Here is a 26,136-nt window from a genome sequence, read left to right as displayed (position 1 = left end):
GGTCTGATTATTGTAGTGTATCCTAATTTTTTGTAATGAATGGGAAGTTTAGAGCGTTTGTCAAGTAAGTGTTGTAGCAATCGGAATCTACGAGTAGTTTCTTGTCGTTTCAGTCTTGTGTGTGGATTCCAAGTAAGTCTCTTGTCAAGATGGAGTCCTAAGTATCGAATCTGTTCAACAGGGAGATATCAATTAAATAAGTTGTAAGAAAAAACAAATATTTCTTTTTTTTTTTTTAATAAAAAGCAAACAAATATAATAATTTTTGGACTTCACCGTTTCGTTTTGAGTAAAAACATCTTCCCACCTATGCCCTCTGACGTATATCCTTTGGATCAGTGTTTATTAACATTTTAGGAAACTATTCGTTACTAAGCTCTAAAACCTTACACAACCTGTCTCCTCAATTCGACGTCGTCAAGCCTTCAAAATTCTCAGGTTAAATCATACTTTATTCGATCTTAATAATTTACGTAATACTTACATTTTAAAAAACCTTAAGGTGCTGTCCTTTCCGTCGTGTAAGAGACAATATTTCACATCCGAAAAAGAAGGATAATTGTTTTTTTGAATTCTAAATTTTACGTTTCTTGAGAGAAAGTGCCAGCTAAGCAATTAGAAATTAAATATAACAAGCATTTTCCGTCTTTATTTTACTATCAATTTCTATTATATAATATAATATTTTTTATTTATACAATTTAATAATGAGAAATCTGATTACTCATGTTACAAAATACATTGCTTCTTGTCTTAGGACCATTCCTGAAAACCCTGATATTTTTATTTTATATTTGTATATAATTTTGACTGTCTAAATTTCCTGTTGTATCAAAATCGCTCATGTAAGTTTTATATGTTATTTAAGTTGACAGAAAATATAATACTTGACTCCCTGGGAATCATACACCACCACATGCATGGAAATTAATGAATATGGGGGTTTATCCAGAAGTGGGATGGTATGCATGCATCGCATATCTTATTTGTTGTTTTAGTTATTATTTTAAATATTTTAATATCCGTTATATAGGGGAATTTGTTGATCAAATGAAATAGGGGTTGTGAAATAGAAGGGAAAGAAAAAAAAAAGGAATAAATCGAAAAACTTGTAGTTAGTTTGTAGACTGGTATTAATTGTAAAAGAAAACTGTGGAAGAAAAAAAATGTTATCTATCTATTATATTATATCATGTAAAACTATGTAACTTATATTTTTCCAGTTACGGATTGATCAGTATGCTGTGTAATGTAGCAACCCGCTGTATTTGGACAGCATGAATGAATAAAGTATTTCTTTCTCTCTCCTTCTCAGTAAACTACTAATTAAATACTTTACGATCCCGTGAACAAATTTAGCCATCACTAGTTAAATCTGTTCTGTCACGAATTATTAATATCATATTTCATTGCGCTATTAACTCAATATATTAAGTATTATTAAATCTCCCCAACATCAAGTATAACTGACCTCATTATTTTTAGATTTGTAATAAACTAAATAAAAAAGTGAAGATATTACTACTATTAAATAAATAAGTTTCATAAAATATTTTGGAATAGAAAAGAAACTGTAGAGAGGACGGATATAGTGTGCTCTTGGCAGCTGACCCCTTGAGGTATTTAAGAATTATATATATCGGCTCCTATATATTATTTATTATATATTTAGCTCAGACCGGCCAATGGACTCCTCCTATTTCATAATTACTATAACTATAATATCCAATATTATATAACTGGTCGGTAACCACTAACTACTGAACCGATATTTATCGAATTTGTACTGTTGAATTACTTCGGGGGCTAAAAATTCCTAGGAGGTCCATCATCCAACTCCTCTTCAGCATACATCGAGTCAGAGATATAATTTATGGAGATATCCATACACTTTATCGTGAAACCGTTTGTAAGTTTTACAAATGTGGTTCGTTATAGTCGGAATGCTTAGCTCAGTGTGAATGATTTTGTTTGAAATGTAGAGTGGTGAGATCGTTGACAGTATTAAAAATTGTGGCTTAGAGGTTGGAATAATTTTATGCGTCAAGATAGAACGTATGTGTTGTATGGAATACGTGTATAATTGCTTCAATAGGAAACTTTACGTTTTACGTTTTGCTTCTGTTATAAATAAGTCCCAAAGAAGTTACCGTATTTCATTGTGTTATTGAGTGGTTGTCTATGTATACTGAAGGACAGGTTTTGTATCATAAGGTAAATGTGGCATGTGACCTATATCATACTTAATAACTTCTGCTTAATTTAAAATATGCGAACAGATTTACTCAATTGGACTATCATGTATGTATACAACTATATAATAGGGGTATTCATGATCTATGTTAAAGCGTGTTAAATGGAAAAACTCGTGTTAAATCGAAAAAATTGCCTTCTTTTGCCGTGGTAAAACGAAATAACATTTAACATGGCTGAGAGTCTGTTACTTGGTCAGTTAAATTGAGAATGACGTCACACAATAGACCAGTTGAGATCGCCGCCATATTAGTTGTTGTGACTTTCAATACAGTTGTCAATTAGCTCATCTTCATTCTCTTCTTCACAAGTTTGAAGATCAATAAGACACTCATAAGATAAACTTTCACACAAATTCCACTTTTCACTCACTCTAGACATGTTTTAATTAATTACTTAAATCAAAACTGAAGTAAACAATAACATGAGGGTCTGGAAGGAAGGTTATAAACATAAAGGCTTATACAACAAGTTGCTGAGAAAATCCGCTAGGGACTCTTATGCATTTAACGTTTAACATGACTTCAAATAGGGCTGCTCACAATCTTATAGTTATAACATTTAACATGGTAAAACATATAACATTTAACACAACATCATGAATACCCCTAATGTGATCCAACGACTAACCTGGAATCCTCATACAAGACTGGACGTCCATTTCGACTGTTACAGCACTTACTAGACAAACAGTCTAAGCTTTCAATCCATTACAAAAGACTGATCTACATAATGTATATACATATAGACTGTAATAATGCCAATCTGGACATACGGAGTTGAGCTTTGAGGTTCCACTAAACCTTCGTATTCCTTTCGTAACAAATCCTTACAATCCAAAATCCTTCATCCCCAATAGGGGTGATAAAGAATATATGATGTATTAAGGTAATTGAATACATATATATTGGTATTTTGTATTTTTCATTTAATAAAATAATTTTTATATAGGGTATGATATAGTCCTATATTATGTAAATGTAGAAATGAAAGCAAAGAATTGATATAATCTAATTTACTCTGATATAATTATCGATTGGACTAGATGATCGAGAATTGCCCGAAACGTCCCCCATGAGTAAATAGAAAGGTTTTCTATATTATGTTAAATATACATAGCTCTGAATGAAAAGATAATTTTTTTTACGTTTTGAAAGAGCCGTCTTTTTTCCCCTTTAACAATACATCAATTTCGACTAGTAATTATGCATAGTTTTCATTAGAGTATTCAAAAATTAGGATTAGATAACAGACTTTTATCTTCTCTTGGGCTCTTGTTGTTGATTGAGCATAACAACCATCGTTATAAGAAAACATATATTCTTTTAGTTAGTTATGAATTATGAAGTTAGTTATGATTAATGGTATTAGTTAGTTATGAAGTTCTTTTATATATTATATTCATTCATATTTTGTTATGTCTAACAATGGCAAATGGTTAATTATGTCTAATAAAATTATAAGTACTTTTGAGAAAGCATTTTTATAAATTCGGCATTTCGGGAAATGATAACAAACTATTTCGATGAGTATAAAACTTATCTTGCTTACTTCTGGTAAGCCGATTTAGGCAAACGATTTAAGTTATATCTCAGAACTATTCTTGTCATAAATACGTAACAATGGTCTCCCACAACGTCTTAGAGAATATTCACTTACGCGTGCGCACATATGTACACACAAAATTTTACGAAACTTGGTTGTTTGGATTAGGGAATATTTTGTATTATTGTCAAAAGATCAGTTTCGAAATTTTTCAGGATAGCAACACTCCCCTTTATCAAATATTTCATTTTTAGGTAAGTGAAAATACAGAAAGATAAATATTTTTGTAGTTTGATTTCTACAAATAAAGCTCTTAAAAAGAGATCTGACATTGCTAGGAAACATCTGATGTTCTACTTTCTTCTAACTACCGATGCCAAAATACAACACCGCCTCAGCGCGCTCTGTTGGCAAGAGCTAAAAAAAATTCAAAGCTAGTTCCTGCAGTAGTAGCTAGGTTGCGCTGGCAGCCTTTAAGTTCATACTTAGTGATCGACATCAATATCGATAGTAATAATCGATATGTAATTATTTTGTTATGTTGATTCATAATGTTATTAATATTTTTTTTTTAGAAAATATAAAAAGTATCTTATTAATGAATTATGTTTACTAGCATTATCGAAGACATACCATAATATAATAAAATTGTATCAGCAGGGACTTGTTGAATTTCGGCTGCTGATATAGCAGCATTTATTGACATCGATTAAAGGAAACTCCTTAACTTCCTCCATTTACAGCATTTCGAAGTCATCTGAAACCTTCTCAAAATCAATTTTAACTGTTTCTATTTCAGCTGAAACCTTTTTCATATTAAAAATAACTTTTTTAAATTCTATCTGTTAATACTACCGGGCATTAATTGATCCATGAAAATTGAATTTTATTTATTTTGTGATTTAAAAATAATTATTTAATCGTTTTTATATTATCTAGCATTATCCTACCGATATTACTTTCAACATATTTTCTCAGGTTATTTTTTTTTAATAAAACTTTATTGAAATTTACAACCGTATGTATCAATACATTCAGTAAATTTGATGTTAGTATATAATGTACTGCTACAGGCGTGTAGAGAAACGACCCATTAGTAGCATTCTAATAATGTTTTTACATTAGAAGATCTTGTTGTCATCTTCTTTTCAGGCGTCATGGATTGTCAGGAATGGAAGATGAATCAAGGTTAGAAACTAGTTGGTTTGAGTAGTTAGGGAGTTTATAATGGAAGGAATGATATCTGTTGCGGGCTTGATCGATTAACATAGGAACATTTAGAGCTCTGTGTATGATTTTAATTGTATTTAGGATTTTATGATGGATTTTGGATTGTAATGATTGGTTACGAGGGGAATTCAAAGGTTTATTGGAGCCCCAAATTTCAACTCCGTATGTCCATATAGGCCTTATTATAGTTGTGTAGATCGTCTTTTTAATGAATTCGAAGTTTAGACTGTTTGTCTAGTGCGGCTGTAATAGCCGGAATCGACGAACAGTTTCCTGTCTTTTTAATCTTGTGTGAGGATTCCATTTTAGTCGCTTATCCAGATGTAGTCCAAGCTAACGGATACGTTATAGAGGGGTAAGAGCAATACTATTAAAGCATACGGTAGGGCAGTTGGCAGGTTTACGATGGAGAGTAGAGGTGATTTAATGGGATTAGGTTAAAAATTAATTTATGGAAATAAGGTTAGACTATATGAAGAGATATAGAACTGTAAACTGCAACAAAAGCTATTTCTTTTCGAAAAGTAGTGCGACCAAGCTGTGATGAAAAGCAGCACCGACGACTTGTACACAATGGAGTTGTTCGGTGAACTTGCCTCGTCGTGACTGAAACATATTTTCTGAATATAAATAACTGTTCTCCGTAGAAGATAAATTATGTAAAACAAGGAACCGCCTTGGATATTATGAGTTCAAATTAATTCCCAGTTTGTGTTCAATATATCATATTTTTATTGCCGGGGGAGAGGGGGTTCCGTTTAAATTGGATAAGATGAGGGGAGTGGCGCACCCTAACGGAACAGGCTACAATTACCTTTTCATATCTCCCTGCATGATTTAATGCAGCAATACCTCCATGGAGAGGGGGAACTACTGTCGTGCTAATTAAATTAAATATTTACAATTAGAAAAAAAAGTCATTAACGTTAATTAATCATATAGCAAGTAGGAAAAAATTAAATTTATTGTCATAATTATAGACATTGTCATAATAGAGGCACTATACTACCAACTCCAAGGATTTGGGTTCGAATCCAGCTATGCCAGATAGTTATTTTCTGTTTCATTGTAGCCGTGAGTCAGCCCTGTGGGTTCGGAAGCCCCCAGAGTCCACCCAGTCTCTTAATTGGGTAAAAATCTGACGTTCGAGCGTTATTCTGTTGAAATCACCTCCTTGCTCAACCGTTGGTCAAGTAACAGTTTCTTTCTTAGTACAGCACCACAGACCCTTCGTGGGATATAGGAGTACAGATTTAATTTTTAATTATGTATATAAAATATAGGGTTAGTTCGCAGAAACTATAAAAATAACGCAGTTTTTGCAGAGATTTATCATACTGACGACGAAATAAAACATGTTTAGTGCAACGAAATTGAGTTTACCTCTGAGTAAAGGGAGAGGGAAGATAGATTGAGTAGGTAACAAAATTCACCAGAGTCAGTAACAAAATTATTGCAGATTAAATGCATTTTTAAATTTTCAAATAAAAATCTTCGTCGGTTTCATCTCAGAATGGACTTGTACCGGCTAAAAGATCTTTGAACATCTACTGATGTTATAGGGGCATACTTAAATGAATTTCCATTGCATCTAGTTAGGTATTCTGCATCACCTGGGTGGCTGTGTCATTTGTTATAATAAGGAATAAGACCCTTGCTCTTTTTAATTGATTCTGAGAAATTCTCGATGTCATTCTGTGTAAAAATTTGTTATTGCCACTGCTTTTAATTTGTGTTCAAAGATTAAGATATAGAATTTGTACGCACTATTTATGATAAATGATAAATTTCACTTTTAAGTTTCTTGCGTTCTCTTGAATTTTACGTTGTTGCTGCGAAAAATTTATTTACAATTGAACAAATAATTTAAGGAAATATGTAAAAAAGGCCTAATATTTAAAAATATAAATTAAATATTCTTTAGGCCCGAAATGTCTTGAAACATCTATAGTTAGTAATGAATCGCAGGTATCATGGTCAGGTAAAAATATGTGAAAACATAAAAATCCTATCCCTAGTTATAAGTAACGGATTGTGAGCAGCCCAATTTAAAGTCCATGTTATATGTTAAATACAGAGGAGCTCCTAGCGGATTTTCTGAGGTCTGTTCCAAGAACAACTGAACACCTAGAACTGAACGGAGCATGCGTAGTGCGTGTTTTCTCCCCTAAATCCTGTACTGCGCATGCTCTGTACAGTTCCAGATAGTCAGAAATGGTTGTTGGAACAGACTTACTCAGTTAACTGGACTTCCTTTCCTAACCTTTCATTTCCTCACTTAAACCTACTTCTACAACTTTGCAAATAGAAATTCCTCATATCAGTTTTCTCAAAACTATTTTTCATTAATATAGCTAGATTATAAGTTTACCACGTCTTACCAAAAACGTAATTATAGACGTATTTAAATTCATGATAAAACGGAATGAAAGTGGTCCAGTCCATGTTTCTTCTTTTATGAAAATCCATAAACTACTGTATTTACCATAAGATAATCTCCTGGCCTGAATATACTGCATTTTAAAACATAGGTAAATTGTTGCACAACAAATTTCAACTTATAAAGCAGTAGATATGTTCTGATCTCAATGATTATGAAATCCAACAAAGTGACTTTTTGGATAATACTGCGTTCTGAAATAGCAAGTCAGAACAGGTCTGTAAATACCTTTGTCTACAAATATATTTAATACAAATATATTTGTCTACAAAGTAAAACCAGAATCAATGAGAAACAGTCCCAGCCAAAGACAAATGATAACCTACAGGAACTAGTAATATTACAAGACCCGGGAAGAAAAAAAGGCAGTTATCTCACCCCAATTTGTGATTACTTTAATGAAAACTATGTATAATTAATAGTAAAAATTGATGAGTCTGCCAAGTATAGGTAGGGGGAATAAAAAATGGCGGCTGTTTCAAAACCTTAAAAAAACACTAATTTTTCATTCGGAGCACTATATCTTAAAAACTACGAACAGCACGAGAAAATCTAAAAGAACATTATTTAAAGAAGAGTAAATTTACTGAAATATGAGCCCTAAAAGAGCTGTTTTCGTCGAATTGTTCCCGAAATATAGCTTTTTAAAAAGTAACATTTCTTAAGTAGTTAGTTAATTTATTTTTAGAAATCTATATCTCAAAAACTGTGTGACGTACAGATGTCTATTAGCACTCAAACTAAAGCTAGTATAATGGACTATACAGAAGTTTATGACCTTTACCTAAGTAGTTTTCATGATATTTGCTAAAATAAATTGATTTTTAGTTGTTCGGGCAATACATTTGATTTATGAAAAACTTCGTTTCAGAAACCATTTGACGTACAGATGTCAGCGCTCAAATTAAAACTAGTAAAATTTTCTATAAAATAGTTAATAATGTTTATCTTTGTAGGACTAGTAGTTTTTATGATATTTGACAAAATAAACTCACAAAATGTTAATTTCTAGTAATTATGAGAGATAGTTGACCGTGGATGATAAATGAGGAGAAGATGGTTGGGGGTGCGGTCAATGAAACACAAATAAGTTAGTCATACTTATTTGTGTTTCATTGACCGCACCCCCAACCATCTTCTCCTCATTAATTTCTAGTAGTTCAGATGAAATGTTGGATTTTTGTAAAATATATCTCTAGATCCGTAAGACGCACATATGTCTGCCAAAGCTCCAAATAAGGGAAATTTAACTTACTATATAGTAGTTTATGACACTTATCTTCGTAGGGGTAGTAGTTTTTATGATATTCACTTTTGAATATAAATTTGGCAAATGAAAATTTGTCCGAACAACTATAAATCAATCTATTTTAGCAAATTTCATTAAAACTACTACTCTTACGAAAATTAACGTCTGAAAATACTTTATAGCTCATTAAACTAGCTTTAAGTTGATTGCTAATAGACATCTGTATGTCACATAGTTCCTGAGATATAGATTTCTCAAAATAAATTAACTAGCTACTGATCTTTCAGTACATTTTTTATGAAATGTTGCTTTTTAAAAAGTTATATCTGGAGAACTCTTGAACGCAAATAACTCTTTTAGGGCTCATATTTTATGAAGAATGAGATAGGGTGGGCTATGCGCGAATTTCCTCTCCTACAGGCAAACTTATCATAACTGGACTGTAACTAGACTAAAAACCAAATGACAAACAACAATTTTCAACTGTTTCCTAATCATTGATAATAGGTTAAAATTATAATAATAAAATAAAATTATAAAAGACGCAAATATGTGTGATATACAATAATAATTTAATATAAATATAAATCATTAATGAATTTCAATTATTGAATTGTTCACTAAACGATAATTTATAAGACTAAAATTGAAAATTGAATGTTATTTTCAATCAATTACCTTAAAATACGAAGCAATACATCGCCACTTTGTATTAATAGTGGAACATCTGAAAAAATAAAAAAATTGGTTTTATTTTTAAATGGACGTGTTACAAAAGATATAACCGTATGCATGTTTTTATTTATTTATTTTTTTCTGTCACTCTATCAACTGTTCCAACGATTCAATGCATGAGGAATAATGAGATAGTCAAGGTCGCGGTCAAGATAAAATACATATAGTTAAATAATAAATAAAAACTATTTATTGATGGTAGAGATGTGACATCGATAAAAAAACATCGATGTTTGAAAAACATCGACAAAAAAAATCGATGTTTTCCAACATCGATGTATTTTTTAACCATTTCCGTAACATAAAGACTGTTCTAAAGACTACGCATGCTCCGGCCAGTCAGAAGTGCTTTTTCAATCAACCAATAGGACCAATACATTACCCATAAACATCGATGTTTTTGAACCACTATTTCAGAAACGTAAGGTCTGTTCCAACGATTCCGCGTCCTACGCGATTTCTTTGTTTCACAAAGCACTTCTTACAGGCCATAGAACGCGGGATCGTTGGAACAGATCTTATGTTTCTGTAATAGTTTTTCAAAACCATCGATGTATTTTGAGTAATGTATTGTAAGCAACGATATTTTAAAACATCGATGTTTTTTGTAGTCGATGTCGGATTCTTTGTTTCAAAAAGCACTTTTTACAGGCCGTTGAATGTGGGATCTTTGGAACAGACCATATGTTTCTGAAATAGTTGTTCAAAAACATCGATGTATTCTGGGTAATGTATTGTAAGCAACAATATTTTGAAATTGAACATTCATATTATAAATCATCGATGTGTTTTTTTTTTTCAATATTGCATTCTTTTTTGCAAAAACCACTTCCGACTGGCCGGAAATGGTTGTTCAAAAACATCGATGATTACAAAACATCGGCTTAAAAACATCGATGTTTAGAAAACATCGGTCTCAAAACATCGATATCGCATCCCTAATTGATGGCCTAAGTTTCGATCCAGCCTGGGGTCTTCATCAGTGCTGAAATAAAAAATTAAAATAAAGGTAGAGTTATAAAAGTACATTCATAAAAACATAAATAAATATAAATGAACATAAATTCTAACCGACTAATCTTAATTAAATATTTCATACTTTGGAGAGTAAGGTGGTTCCGTGGGTAAGGCAATGTTCTACTGAAATCCAGGGACCGGCAGTGAAAGATAATTATATGTTCTTATACTATAGCCGTGAGTATAGATCTGATTTATACGGAATAAATATTAAAAGATATATTTAACAAACATTTTAAAAGATTTATAATTGAGAATTATGAGAAATAATATAATTTATATGCAAACAATGACGAACGGCGAGTCAACTTTGTTGGACTTTTGAGTTTGCGAAAGTATAAGCACTTCAAATGTATTGTAATATGATAGAATTACCAGAAAGTATCTATGAAAGTAGAGATACGGTTTTGCTTACCTAAACTTTTTTTTTTTAAATTATTTATTTATTGTAATATACAACTGTACAAAATAATACAATAAGTAAATATGTAGTATGTTTCATATACACTTGAAAATCTTGGGAAGGAACCACCCATTGTTGGTACTTCAAACATTAATTTAAACTAGAAGGTCTCGTGGCCATCTTCTTTTCAGACGCCTCGGAGGATTATCAGGGATTGTTAAGGATGAAAGATTAAGAATTAATGGGTTAGGATGATTAAGGAGTTTGGAATAAAAAGATGCATATCTGGTTTGGGTCAAATCTGCAACGAATGGGATATTAAGGTCTTTATGAATGAGTTTATTTGTGACGTAATAAGGAGCATCAAGGATTTTGGATTGTAACGATTGGATGCGGGAAGAATTTGATGGTTTGGTGGAGCCCCAGAGCTCAATTCCATATGTCCAAGTTGGTCTGATTAATTACCTAAACTTAAATGTTATTATTAAATATTTATATAAATTTTAAGAATATTATTAAGAATAATTCAATATTTATTTAATATTTTTATTGTTTCAGATACAAGAGGCGGATAAGGTAGAGGGGGCTGCGGCCCAGCCTCGGATATAAAAGGTATGTTAACATAATCTAATAAACAAAAAACAAAGAGGAAAAAAAAAGGAATTATAATCACCCCAATTTTAAATTTCTTTAATAAAAACTATGTATAATTAGTAGTCAAAATTGATAAGTCTGCCAAGATTAAGTAGAGGAAAAAACATGGAGGCTGGTGAAACACGTAAAAAAAAAATTCATTCGAAACTCTATATATTTAAAATTACCAACAACACCAGAAAACCTAAGAGAACAACATTTAAAGTTGATAAATTTTCTAATATATTAACATTATTTTTTAAAAAGCAATATTACATAAAAAAATGTACAGAAAGATCAGTAGTGAGTGAATCTATTTTTGAGAAATCTATATCTCAAACACCATTCTACATTAGTCTAGTAGCACTGAAATCAAAGCTAATTTAATGGACTATAAAATATTTTCTAATGTTTATCTTCGTAGGAGAAGTATTTTTTTGTTGAAATTTATTTATACTAGTTCGGACAAATTTTCATGTGCTAAATTTATATTCATATGCGAATATTATAAAACCTACTACACCTATAAAGAAACGTGTCATAAAGAACATTATAGAAACTTAGATTTCCTTTGTTTTCAGTGCTGGCAGACATCTGTACGTCTTATGTTTCTAGAGGTATATTTTTTCGAAAATCAAACATTTTATTTGAACAATTACAAATTAACACAGTGAATTTATTTTGTCAAATATCATTCAAACTACACCTACAAAGATGACTGGCATAAACTATTTTATAGTAAATTTAACTAGCTTTAATTTGAGTGCTGATGGACATCTATACATAAAATAGTCTCTGAGATATATTTTTTCATAAATCAAACTTATTTACTCAGAACAACAATAAATCAATGTATTTAATCAAATATCAAACAACTACTCCAACGAAGATTAACGACATAATTTAATTTATAGTACTTTAAACTAGCTTTAATTTGAGTTCAAATAGATATCTGTACTTTGAATGATTTTTTTTTTGATCTTTCACAAAATAAATTAACCGACTTTAATCTTTCAGTATATTTGTATGAAATGTTGCTTTTTGAAAAGCTATATCTCGAAAAATATTTAACGTAAATAGCTCTATTAGGTCTAATATTTTAGAAAATTTATTCTACTTCAAATAATCTTCTCTTTGATTATCTAGTGTTTTGGTAGTATCAAAGATATGGAGCTTCTAAGAAATATGAATTTTTTATAATATTAATGAAACAGCCACTATTTTTCATTACTCCTACCTATACTTGGCAGACTCATCAGTTTTGACGAGTAATTATGCATAGTTTTCATAAAAGAAAAAAATTGGGGTTAGATAACTACCTTTTTTTTCTTCCCGGCTCTTGTACTATAACCAAACATAGCCTAACCTAACTTAATTAACGATCGTTGGGAAAATATACCTTGTATCTGCAGTATGAAAAAAATATTTTATTGTAATGATTGGAGTAGGTAATGATAAGCCTAAATATAAGTGGGAGTAATGCAAAATCTTAATAGTATAAACCTACATCTAATTAATTTTTATCATAATCTAATTCATCGTTTGAGGACTTAAATTACATTTGTTTCATTTTGTACAAAATTTTGAAATTAATACTTCTACATTTTATAAATAAATTTTTATTAAACACATTTATTGAGGAGTCGTAAGCGAAATGGAAAAATCTAGTGCATTTCGCACATCACACAGTTTACAGAAAAAATCAGTTACTACCCAAATTTGTCCCCAAGTTTTGTTTATAGGTTTGTTTATTTTAAAGTTATTTCGTTACTGTTATATATTTTGTTAGGTTATACTGAATGAGTTTCATAAAAAAAAAAGCTATCATAATTGGATCTCCCTCTCTCCTTAAATCTATATCAGGAACCTCCCACCTTTTCCTAAACAATAATCCTATGCCCTTCCATACGTTAGTCAAAAATATTGGTATCACTTTTGAACTTTAATCAGAACTTATCCTGGAAACCACACATTGCCCAAATTTTCCGTCGAACTATAGCTACCTTAAAGCAATTCAATAGAATCTGTTCTCTCCTTCCACTTAAAACCCATCAACTCTTAGTTTCCTCTCTTGTTTTCCTCCACTTCGTCTATGGCAGCCTGGTATATGGTGGACTCTCGGGTAATCGCGAATCAAAATTTAAACGTCTTATTAATTTCGCAGTACGATTTATTTTCGGGTTTTCCAGATATACGCATATAACCCAGTATTACGCCGAGCTGAAGTTGCTCTATCCATCCTTCCAATGCCAGTATTTCCTAGCTTCCTTTTTATTCCAAGTAATTAGTACTCAACGCCCCTTCTAAATCCTAAAAAACCTGCAATTCAAATTCTCTGTCCAATCCCGTACTACCAGATCCGTACTGGTAAGAAACTGATGCGTTTCATAAATAGTTTTTTACCCGAGTTGTATATCTCTGGAACTCCATTCCCTCTAACATACGTCATGTATCAACCCTTCCCTCGTATAAATCCGTTATATTTAACTAACTTTTGCTTCACCAATCTGACCCATTATTATAATACCACAGATATTTTGTAATTAACTTTTTGTTTTGTTTTTACTTAGTCAGTTAGTTTTTTAATTAATCTATTTTTTTTCTTAGTAAATAAGTTATTGTTAAGTGTGACCAATAAATGTTATTATTAAATTAAAATTGCCTTTTTAATTGTTCTAATGGGATCTAGTCCCATAATAATAAACTATTTTTCATTTTATTTTATATTTCGCAAATCAAAAAAAGGATAATTCCTTTGTAAATTCTAAATTTTACTAAAAAAATTGGATATAGTGGATGGAAAATTATCTTTATTTAATTTCTTTTTATATTAATTACATCAATTAACGACGTTTCGGGGCAGTCACCCCATCTAAAAGCATGTTCATTAATTTTAATACAGATATAAAACAATTTATGTATTTATTACACAGATGTAGTTAATCATTTGGTAACTTTATGTTGTACAATAGTATTGATTTTTCGAACAAATTTAATGCATTAATGGGTTGATGTAATATAGTTATGTAAAAATATTGTTAATAGATTAGTCATCTTTTATGAAATAGAAGTAAGAGGGTATTGACTTTGCTTGTATCAGGAAGGTACATTAAAGTTGTATCATAATATCTTATTATAAAGTTGTAATAAGATCAAGCTGATATCAGATATCATTTGATTGTAAATTGATTTGTGTTGTTAAATCAAAACCTTACAAAAACATTACAGTAATTTCAGTCATACATTTGCTTTAAGAATGTTTTGAAAGATCGTTTAACAGCCTGGGCATCAATGTACGTTGCTTTTGTTTTTGGTAAGGTATAGTAGACCACTTTAAATATAGTATTTTAGTTCCATTGGACTTTCAGATTTTGACCTTGTTTGCTTATATAAAAACACAAAGTATTTTATATTAGTTGGGTATTTTGACTCAAGGGACCTCAGAAACTTGAGTTCCAAATGTAGTACGATCGCAATACCTTCCCCCTTACTATATATTACATATTAAAATTACAAAAAGAGTATAAATAATTATTTTATAATTTATATTTATATTTTATTTGATATTTATACCCCTAAGTGATATTAGTTACTAAAAAAAAATGTATAATACAACTCTAAAAATGTACTAATATATGTTTGAACTATAATACAGAGTTGTAGGTTATTCTAGAATCAAGCCAGATTGACCTTAGATAAAAATATAATTGTCAGTATCGAGTTGTCCGTTGTGTGAGTGGGTGTCTGTGAGGTTATATTGCTAACCAATTACTGCGATATTTAATGTAAGTATTATATATTTATATATGTTTTATATCGTATAACATATATTATACAATACATATTAATGAATTACTAGTAACAATTGTGGTTTGATTTACTATGTCTGTTCTGATATCAAGTTGACCAATTTTATGCTGGGTCTATACATTTGTCACTTACCGCAAATCCAAGACATACAAATACTTGGCAAACGTAGGAAGTAACAAACATTGGTATCCCCACGCTTGTTTTGTTCTTCTGATTTTAATCGGCTTTTACATTCGATTTACTTTGTTTTCATAATAAAAAGGAACGAAATAAAGATAGGTAAAAAGAAAAGAAGCTCATATATTAGTAAATTAAGTGGTAGATGGTAAAAATTCATAAAATGTCCTTATAAACTTATATTTGTACTGTGTTAAATATAAAATAAACTGCTAAAATCAATTGACAAGATTTAAACACAAACAAATTATTTACACTGAAACGATAGAATACTAAAATATACAATCTTAAAATGGAGTTAATTATTAAATCTGAAGGTTAGGAAAATTATTAAATTAATTAAAACACAGAAAGCACAAATATTTATCTGTTGATAATTCTTAAATAAAGCTAATTGTACACACACGTGTGGATGCTGCACAAAATTTTGTTGGGTCGGCCACAAATTTAAGCTAACCTATACAAATAAACCATCTGAACGCATGCGCAAGCGCGATGTTGTCAACATTTGGCAAAAGTATAGAGGTAATTTTAGAAGCCATGCACGTAACCGAAATATTAACAAAATTGTAAACTATGAGACTGACACTAAAAATCTCATTATGCAATATGTGGACATAATAAAAAAAACAAAATATATAATTATATATATATATAACAGTTGAATTCAGTAAAATAATCAATAAACAATTGTTCTTTTATTTTATTCAATAAAGAATGGAATTTATTACTAGCCCAACAATGATTACATTTAAGCTATTGCTAAATTTAAGTATTTTTATGGACTTACTAAACACAATTGATAGTTATAAATTATTGTATATTTCGTTATTATGATTTTTTTTTAAATATTTATTTATTGCTATTTACAACTGTATATTATAATACATTTAGTAAATCTGATCTAAGTTAAATTGGAGTGTTACAGACGTGTAGGGAAACTCGTGGTCTCGTGGCCATGTTCTTTTCAGGCGCCTCGGAGGATTGTCAGGAATGGAAGAGGATGTATGATTAGAAACTAGGTGGTTTGAGTGGTTAGAGAGTTTATAATGGAAGGAGTGATATCTGGTTCGGGCTAGATCGGTTACGTAGGGAACATTAAGGTCTTTATGTATGATTTTATTTGTGACAAAGTAAGGAGCATTGAGGATTTTACGAAGGATTTTGAATTGTAAGGATTGAATACGAGAGGAATTCGAAGGTTTAGTGGAGCCCCAAAGCTCAACTCTATATGTCCAGATGGGCCTTATTACAGTCATGTAGATCAGTCTTTTGTAATGTGTTGGAAGTTTAGACCGTTTGTCTAGTAAGTGCTGTAGTAGTCGAAACCGACGTGCAGTTTCCTGTCTTTTCAGTCTGGTGTGAGGATTTCAGGCTAATCGTCCAAATGTAGTCCAAGGTAGCGGATCTGTTGGACAGAGGTAAGAGTAACATCATTAAATGAAACTGTATGGCAGTCGGTAGGTTTACGACAAAGGGGAAAGGTGATTTGATAGGATTCGTCGGAATTTATCTTAATCCTCCAATTACGACACCAATCTTCGAGGGCTGTGATATGGGATTGAAGATTTTGGAATACAATTAATGGGTTATTATTAACAGCGAGCACACATGTGTCGGTGTACAGGATGGGACCAAGGATACAATCTTGAGGAATTATGATTTAGTAACATAAATAGTTTTTAAATAACAACCCCCATAGTACCTCAAAATTTTCAAAATATTGAAAACATTCAGACCGGCATAATAATGGCATTTTTCAGTTTGAGGTGACCCTAAGAAACTAATATGATTTGCTTTTTTCTAAAAAAATATTTTATGGCCTACTTTATTTTGGACAAAGATTCAACCATTCCATTTAATATGTATAGATAATGTGATAAGACAGTAACTATAGTAATGTATTTGAAAATAACTAATTTCGCTGTTATCATCGTTAATACATGTCCGATTCAGGTAATTTTTTCTTATTATTTGAAGTAATTTCATTATTTTAGGTATTTTCACGTATATACCACCTAAAATATAAAAATATTTAAATAAAAACCGTCCCTGTGCCACAAAATTTTCAAAATATGGACTGAATTGAGACCACTGACCAATGAAAGCGTAGTAAAAGCTTTTTTAGGAGTGAAACAAAGTTGATATTCGTTTCAAAACCTGAGTCTAGTGCTCCATTACAAAAACAATTAACAAAAGGTAAAATAAGTTCTCTATAACAAAACAATAAACAAAAAAAAACAGATTGGGTAATACACAACTGTTAACATAATATTCATTGCTTCATTATATTTAACTTAAAACAATGAGAATTCTTTAAAATAAATGAAAGCGTGATATAAATGAAGATATTAATTGGCTTCGAAAACTATTTACACAATAGAATTTATATATCACATACAAAATTAAACTTATTACATGTTGGTACAATGTAAATATATAGTCTGTTCAATTTGGTTTTACTACCAATGTTCAATATATTTCCAATGTTTTGTAAGTCGCAAGATACGGATATTGGTGGCTTTAAGATATATTGTCTATTTTCTTCAAAGGTTGGACAATGTAGGAGGATGTGGTACAAACTATTATTGAAATATTTTTTGTAGAATGGATAGAGTTGGTTCGCCTTGAAAGTGATAGTTTTGCTTCCGCAAGAAACCCTGAAATACAAACTATCGGAAAAATCGGTAAATAAAATGTTTTAGTCCAAAGTTTTCTCCCAACACTGTTGTGTGGGCGAGTAATTCATTTTTAGGTTTTAACATTACGGAGTTGAGCTTTGGGGCTCCACTAAACCATCAAGTTCCTCCCGAATCCAATCCTTACAGTCCAAAATACTTCATGCTGCTTATTTTGTCATAAATCAGGACCTCAATGTCCCATATGTTGCCGATTTGGCCAGAACCAGATATCATTCCTTCCATATATTGAGACCGACTGACTTATGAAATTGTAGTAAAAGATATTTTAGGAGTGAAACAAAGTTGATATTTGTTTTCAACACCTCAAGAAACCCTTAAATGCAAATTTTCGAAAAAAAAAATAGAAAAAATAATATTTTTTAGTTCAAAGTTTTGACCTTTGACTTTTTAAAAAAAAAAAACTAAAAACGAAAATAACTTCAAAACGGCTTAACCAGTCTACACCAAACTTTTCAGTGGTTTAGGGCTCTATAAACTGCACGAAAAGGCACAATTCGTGCCTAATTAAACAAATTAGAACCCGAGAAATAAAATAAAACGTGTGTATTGCCTCCCTCCTCTATTTGAAACCTATATTTCGCTCTTATAAAGGCATCAAAAATAACTTTGGTCGATGTCGGCATAAGGATCAGTTATCATCTTTGTTTCAATCTAACAGCCCTGAAGAAGACCTGCAAAGTGGAGCGAAACGTTGCTTTATTATAAATAGTTTTCTACTTATTTAGCCACACTCATTTATAAAACTTTGCTGGCTATAATACCCAAGTCAAATTAATACAGTCAAACTAAAATTGTATTTGTCACTATAGTATTTAATAATAATTTCTACTCGTCACAATTTTTATTATTTTTGTGATAAATAAATGATAGTAAAATATAAAAATTGTTAAAAATAGAAATTATTATTAACTCCTATGGTGGAATATATAGGTTTTATTGATAGTGTTAATTTGACTTGGGCATTATAGCTTGCAAAGATTTATAAATCGATGTGAGCCTAAATGAATATAAAACTATTGATTGTTAACTAACGTTTCGCTCCACTTTGCAGGGCTTCTTCAGGGAATTTAGATTGATACAAAGATGATAACTGATCCTTATGCTGACATCGACAAAAGATATATTTGATGCCTTTATAAGGGCGAAATATAGGTTTCAAATAGGGGGAGAAAGAACACACATTTTATTTTATTTCTCCGGTTCTAATTTGTTTAATTAAACACGGTTTGAGCCTTTTGGTGCAGTTTACAGAGCTCTGAACCACTGCCAAGTTTGGTGTAGATTAGTTAAGCCGTTTTGAAATTAGATTAGATTTTTATTCAGGGCGATCAACATCTAGGTTATTACACCCTTTTTACTTTATTTATCTTCTTGTCTTTGACATTTGATAGTTGAATGTAGACTATTTCCTTTTTACACTGGTCAATATTGGTGGATTATATTTTAGTATAAAGTTGAGTTTCTTTCAGAAATATTATTATTTTGTCTATTGATTCTGCTGAGTCTTTAAGGGCCAATTCTCTTATACGTGGAATTTTATTATTTTCGAAGGCTTGACGAAATGATGAGCATTCTTCAATTATATGCTTTATCGATAATGGGGACTGACAGGTTTGGTATATAGGTTGGTCCTCTTTTGTGATTAAGTGGAGGTGTGTTAATTTGGGATGTCCTATTCTTACTTTTGCAACAACCAATTCTTCTCTTCTGTTTCCCTTTATGGCACTTTTGTATGTTCATTTTTTTTTTTTTAACATTTCTTAGTTTTGAAGTTATTACCGTTTTTAGTTGTTTTTTTTAAATCATAGGCGGATTGTAGGGCTAAACTTTTGAACTAAAAAATTTTATTTTCAGATTTATTTTCGAAAATTATTATTTCAGTGTTTCTTGAGGTGCTGAAACCGAATATCAACTTTGTTTAGTCCTAAAAAAATCTTTTACCACACTTTCACAGGTCAGTCGGTCGCAATTCGTTCAATATTTTGAAAATTTTGAGGCACAGGGGAGGTTTTTATTTAAAGACTGTTTATATTGTAGATAGTATATACGTGAAAATACCTCAAATAATGATATTAATTCAAGTAATAAGAAAAAATTACCTGAATCAGACCTGTATTAACGATGATAACAGCGAAATTAGTTATTATCAAATACATTACAACATATGCAGTGATACTACTGTATAAATTTTCCTCGATGATAACTCGATAGAGATATAATAATTTTTAATAAAGAATGTTGAGACTACTTGGATATATTTTATTATTAATAATATATTAATTATTTAAAAAGTACCCATGGATTATCATCTGAATTATCCTCTTCTCTGGGATTAGGTAATCATACCTTTCGCATATGTAAACAACTCTATACTGTGTCATGCTGATAGAATATGTCGAAGGATGGATACATCAATGAGAATACACTACAAGTTGGGTATCCCTTGTCACATGTAAACACCAGAGTCACAGATAGACTGCTATATTGCATTTGTGACGTTGGCATTGTACAGTATTTATTGTGTACCCAGATATAGCGTTAAGCCAACAGAACACAGACGAGAAGAAAGGGAAACATTTATCTCGGACTGAAGTGGAGTCAGAGAATGTTCTCATATCGTATGTCAGAACAATCGAAACTGAAAGTACCTAAGAGGCAATAAATACCATAGTAATCCAGCAGGATCAATTACTTCTTCACCAGACTCTACAAACCTTTTTTTTAATCATTAATTTATTGTTATTTACAACTGTATAAAAGTATATACAACAAGTAAATTTGATGTAGGTGACATAGTGGCATGATACAAACATGTGGAGAATCTACCCATTGATAGAACTCCAATAACAAGATTCTCTAGAAGAGAAGATCTCGAGGCCATCTTATTTTCAGACGCCTAAGAGGATTATTAGGTAATGAAGGAGAAGCCAGGTTAGAAACAAGTGGATTTGGGTGGTTGGGAAGTTTATCATGGAAGGAATGGTATCTGGTTCTGGTCAAATCGGCAACATATGGCACATGGAGGTCCTGATTGTGAAAAATAAGGAACATGAAGTATTTTGGACTGTAAGGATTGGATTCGGTAGGAATTTGATGGTTTAGTGGAGCCCCAAAGCTCCGTAATGTAAAAACTTAAAAATGAATTACTCACCCATATAACAGGAAATGTTTTCCTCTAGGGGGGAATTCAAGAGGGAAATGAACGAAAGGACTTACAAGTAAAGGAGAAAGAAAAAGTTCTTATTAGAAAACAATTACTAACTTCTTCTTTCTTAAAAGAAAAATGAATTACTCAGCTTACTCATCTAACTACAATTATTCACCTTTATTTAAAAATGAATTACTCACCCACTCAACCAAAAAATGTTTCCCTCTAGGGGGAAATTCAAGAGGTAAATGGATGTAAGGACGTAATAGCAAAGGAGATAGAAAAAAGTTCTTTAAACAATTTAAAGCACACCAGAGGAAACAGTCATTGACTTGCCGAGTTTAATCAAAATCGTTAGAGCTGTATTCGATAAAATCGAAAAACTGTGAAAAGACGATTCAATAGATCGATTTTATCGAAAAGTTGTTCAGAACCCATACCCTAGAATACCCACCTTAAAATGTAATTTCTTCCCTTCTCATAAGACTTTTTTTGAGCTAAGCTTAGAATATCAAGATTTATTTTAAGATATAAAGTTCATATTTATACTTCCAACAAAAATAATTAAATAAATTAAACATTATAATTTTTAAAAAATATGTATTTTTCATTGTAAAGATGGAATAAAATATAGAATGAAAGAACGGTCACATTATACAACAAATGTAATTATTTTTCAATAATTATAATTTATATAGAAAGATAATGTATCATGAAGAAGACATTAGCACTGTAACTGAGAGAAATTTAATACTGACGTTTCGGACCGATCATTGATTTATCAAGATCATATAGAAGACATAATTAATTACAGACTTTATTAGACTGTTCTTTTTTATAGCTCTGATTAAGTCTTGCACTATGACATGAAAAGTCGAAAAAGCCGTTATTTTCTTTGTTTGTATGTATTTTAATCACCCCACTTTGTTATAATATCTCCTCATTTTAAAAGACAGTCTTATTTAGCTTTTTTATACATCCCAAATTTTTTTAACTCGGTTTATGTCATAAATACAGATAATAATTTTAAAATAGTGTAGCTATTAAGAAGTTTGCTATAACCAATTATCATTTTATAATTGTTTGTGCCTACGTTTCGCTCTAAATCCTTGGCCTTCATTAGGGCTCAGTAAAAACTAAAAAGGGTTAACAAAACAAATAGTATATACACAAACTAGTAATATATAATAGGTAGATATGTCTTTAAAAGAGCTTTAATAGTATTTAAACTATTTGTTTTGAGCCCATAACACTATACTATAATAGTTTGCGCTACCGGCATATCTTAAGCCTTATTTAAGTACCCTTTTTTTTTATTTATTTATTTTTTTAAATTTTACTCTGTTCAGAAGTTGTGTTAACTATTATTATCATATAATTTTTATCTGTTTTTTTCTTATATTTATCTTCATGTCAGAATCGATACATATCTATTTACAATAGAAATCCGTCAATCATGAAGCTTATAAAGATTGTACCTCTCTGCCCTGTCGACATATCTTAAGCCTTATTATACTATAATGTTTATATATCATCATGCCTTAATTTTTCTGTTAAAGTTTCTTCTATATTCTGCATTCCAAAATTTAACTTCACTATGAACCTATTATAATTTTTATCTGTATTATATATTCATCTGATACTTCCACCTTATACTTACATTTAATATTTTACATTCAATGTTTTTTTTTATTATTTTATAAATTTACTATCCATCTTTTATCTTTTATATTTTTATCTTTTATCTGTATTTTATTTATTACTACATGCTATTATTATTAGTTAAATTTATAATTATTATGAGCCCCTAATTTAATACTATTATAATATCTCTCTGATCTACTGGCATATCTTAAATCTAATTAAAGTACCATCATTTTCTTTTAATTTTACTCAATTTTCATTATTTCAGAAGTTAAATTCTATTATTTATTATCCTTCCATATCTTTTTTCTGTTGTTTATATTTATTATAGGCTTATGATAAATAGTTTAATTACTATTTGAGTTCTTTGACCGCCCCCGTTTTCTTCTTTTCTTTTTCTCTTCTTTTTACATACTACAAACAGTCAATCAGCGATCTTCCAAAATAGTGATATATCTCTTAATTTTCTTGTTTAGCAATTTTATTTTTATTTTCTATTACATAATAGTTGCTACCTATATTTTTTTCTATATACCCCGAATACAGACCTCCAATTTAGTACGAAACGTAGGCACAAATAATAAATAAGTTTGAGGAATAATTTTTGTTCTCTTCATCTTAATATTTCTAACAGTCAATAAATTTTCTTAGCCTATTTTACCCACATATATGCCTAATTCATTTTTATGTAAGAATTAAGGGGAAAAAAATTGATGATGAGAAGGGATTTCCTTCGCTATCGTTGACGATTTGGCAGACTTCGAAGAATGGTCGATTTAAAACTCGATAGCTCTATATACAGCTACCTAGGTGGCACTGAGCCAGTGCCTCTTGGTTATTTGTGTTGTCTTCCTGTAGGCCATAGGCCTCCCAGATATCGCTTCTTATTTCGTCAACAGTCACGCTAACTGAAGGACTATCTCCACGCGACAGATATCTGTCGAGCAATGTCACAACAATGAGAAAGCAAAACAGTGGTAGTTTACAGTTAGTACAAGACCCAGGAAGAAAAAAAGGCAGTTATCTCACCCCACTTTTAGATTAATTTAAAGAAAACTAGGTATGATTACTAGTCAAAATTAATTAGTCTGCTAAGTATAGGTAGAGGGAATAAAAAATGGCGACTGTTTAAAAACCTTTATAAAAACACTAATTTTTCATTCGGAGCTCTACATCTTAAAAACTACCAACAACACTAGAAAACCTAAGAGCACATTATTTAAATAAGAGTAAATTTGCTGAAACATTAGCCTTAAAAGAGCTATTTACGCCCAATAGTTTTCGAGATATAGCTTTTTAAAAACCAACATTTCATAAAAATCTACTGAAAGATTAGTAGTTAGTTAATTTCTTTTGAGAAATCTATATCTCAGGAACAGTATGTCTATTAGCACTCAAATTAAAGCTAGTATAATGGACTATAAATACGTTTATGACCTTTACCTTCGTAGGAATAGTAGTTTTCATGATATTTGCTAAAATAAATTGATTGATAGTTGTTAATAATACATACATGTAATAATACATTACTACATTTTTTATGCATACAATTAAAAAAAAATTTCTTTTTGAATCTTTTGCATAAGGTCACTTAAAATTTATAAATCAACATTCATTATAAGAATATCGTTCGCTACTGATGCATTCATCTGTCCCTTTTCCTTTTCGTAATCACAACATTTGGGAATATGTTTGGCAAATATCCTGGAATCTATTGCTAATACAAAGATAAATGTCAGAAACTGTTATACAGCTCGTTAAATTAGCTTTAATTTGACTGCTCAGAGGCATCTGTACGCCTTATGGTTACTGAGATCAAGATTCGTCTCAATAAATTCACTACTTATTTTTTATTACATATTTTATGAAATTTTGCTTTTTAAAACTATATCAGCTCTATTGAGGCTCATATTTTAGCAAATTTACTCTACTTTAAATGAAGTTTTCTAGTGTTATAAGTAGCTTTAATTAATTTAAGTAGCGTTATGGAGCACTGAGTAAACATTAATTTTTTCTAAACAACCGCCACTTTTTACTCCCCCTACCTATACTTGGTAGACTCATCAATTTTGACTAGCAATTATATATAATTTTCATTAAAGTTATAAAAAATTAATGTGTAATAACTGACTTCTTTTCCACCAGGTTCTTGTACAATAAGATCCTACGCACACGAGGCGAGATGAAATCTAAGCGAGATAGAATCGAACTGCAAGTGATTGGTGGGTGATCAATTGCATTGAGATCGATTCTATCGTGCTTGGACACCGAATTGCTCCCGCTTCGACATTGCATCTCTCTCAATTCGATTTCATCTCGCAACATGTGTAAAGGGCCTAACATAATTGAGTTACATTATATTTGTTGGCAAAGTGATAAAATCCTAAGAGAAGGTCATTTAAAGAAGAGTAAATTTGCTAAGATATGATCCCTAATAGAGTTATTTACGTTAAATATTTTTCGATATATAGCGTTATAAAAAGCAACACTTCATAAAAATGTTGTATGGGACGTACTGAAAGATGAGTAGTTAGTAAATTTATTTTGAAAATTTATATCTCAAAAACCATTTGACGTACAGATGTCAATTAGCACTCAAATTAAAACTAGTTTAATAAGCTATAAAGTAGTTTATGATGTTTATCTTCGTAGGGGTAGTAGAAACTACTAATAACAAAAATCTTATGAACTACTTTATAACAAGTTAAATTTGCTTTGTTTTGAGTATTGGCAGAGATATATGCGTCTTATGGATCTAGAGATATATTTTTTCAAAAATCCAACATTTTAAACGAACAACAGGAAATTAGCATTTTGTGAGTTTATTTTGTCAAATATCATAAAAACTACTACTCCTACAAAGATAAACATAATTAACTATTTTTTAGTAAATTTAACTAGCTTTAATTTGAGCTCTTTTAGACATCTGTACGTCTGAAATGAAGTTTTTCATAAATCAAACTTATTGCCCGAACTATAAATCAATTTATTTTAGCAAATATTATGAAAATTACTATTCCTAAGTGATAAAATAACTTTATTTAAAATTTTGTTTCTGGGATGTAGAGAGAAAGAACATCAGTCTACCCAAATTAGACACAAAACCCCAGATCTTAATCTTGTTTGATTTATGAAAAACTTTATAGTTAT

General features: G+C 30.5%; 1 protein-coding gene across 5 annotated transcripts in view; it reads left to right on the top strand.

Moving 5' to 3' along the window:
- Positions 1-26,136, top strand: part of tn (tripartite motif containing protein thin) — a 229,808-nt gene that overhangs the window by 32,536 nt on the left and 171,136 nt on the right. For 4 of the 5 annotated variants that reach the window (XM_067052843.1, XM_067052842.1, XM_067052838.1 and 1 more), the window contains exon 2: positions 11,431-11,484. The gene's annotated coding sequence lies outside the window, so the exon portion shown is untranslated. Of the gene's footprint in view, positions 1-11,430; positions 11,485-15,191; positions 15,291-26,136 lie in introns of those variants that run through there. The other variant, XM_067052841.1, reaches the window with a different exon arrangement.

This window comes from Halyomorpha halys, unplaced genomic scaffold (assembly GCF_000696795.3).
Source record: "Halyomorpha halys isolate HHAL.00 unplaced genomic scaffold, Hhal_1.1 Scaffold449.1, whole genome shotgun sequence".
Classification (NCBI taxonomy): Eukaryota; Metazoa; Arthropoda; class Insecta; order Hemiptera; family Pentatomidae; genus Halyomorpha; species Halyomorpha halys.
The sequence above is the reverse complement of the archived record's forward strand: the minus strand, read 5'-3'. Positions and strand labels throughout refer to the sequence as shown.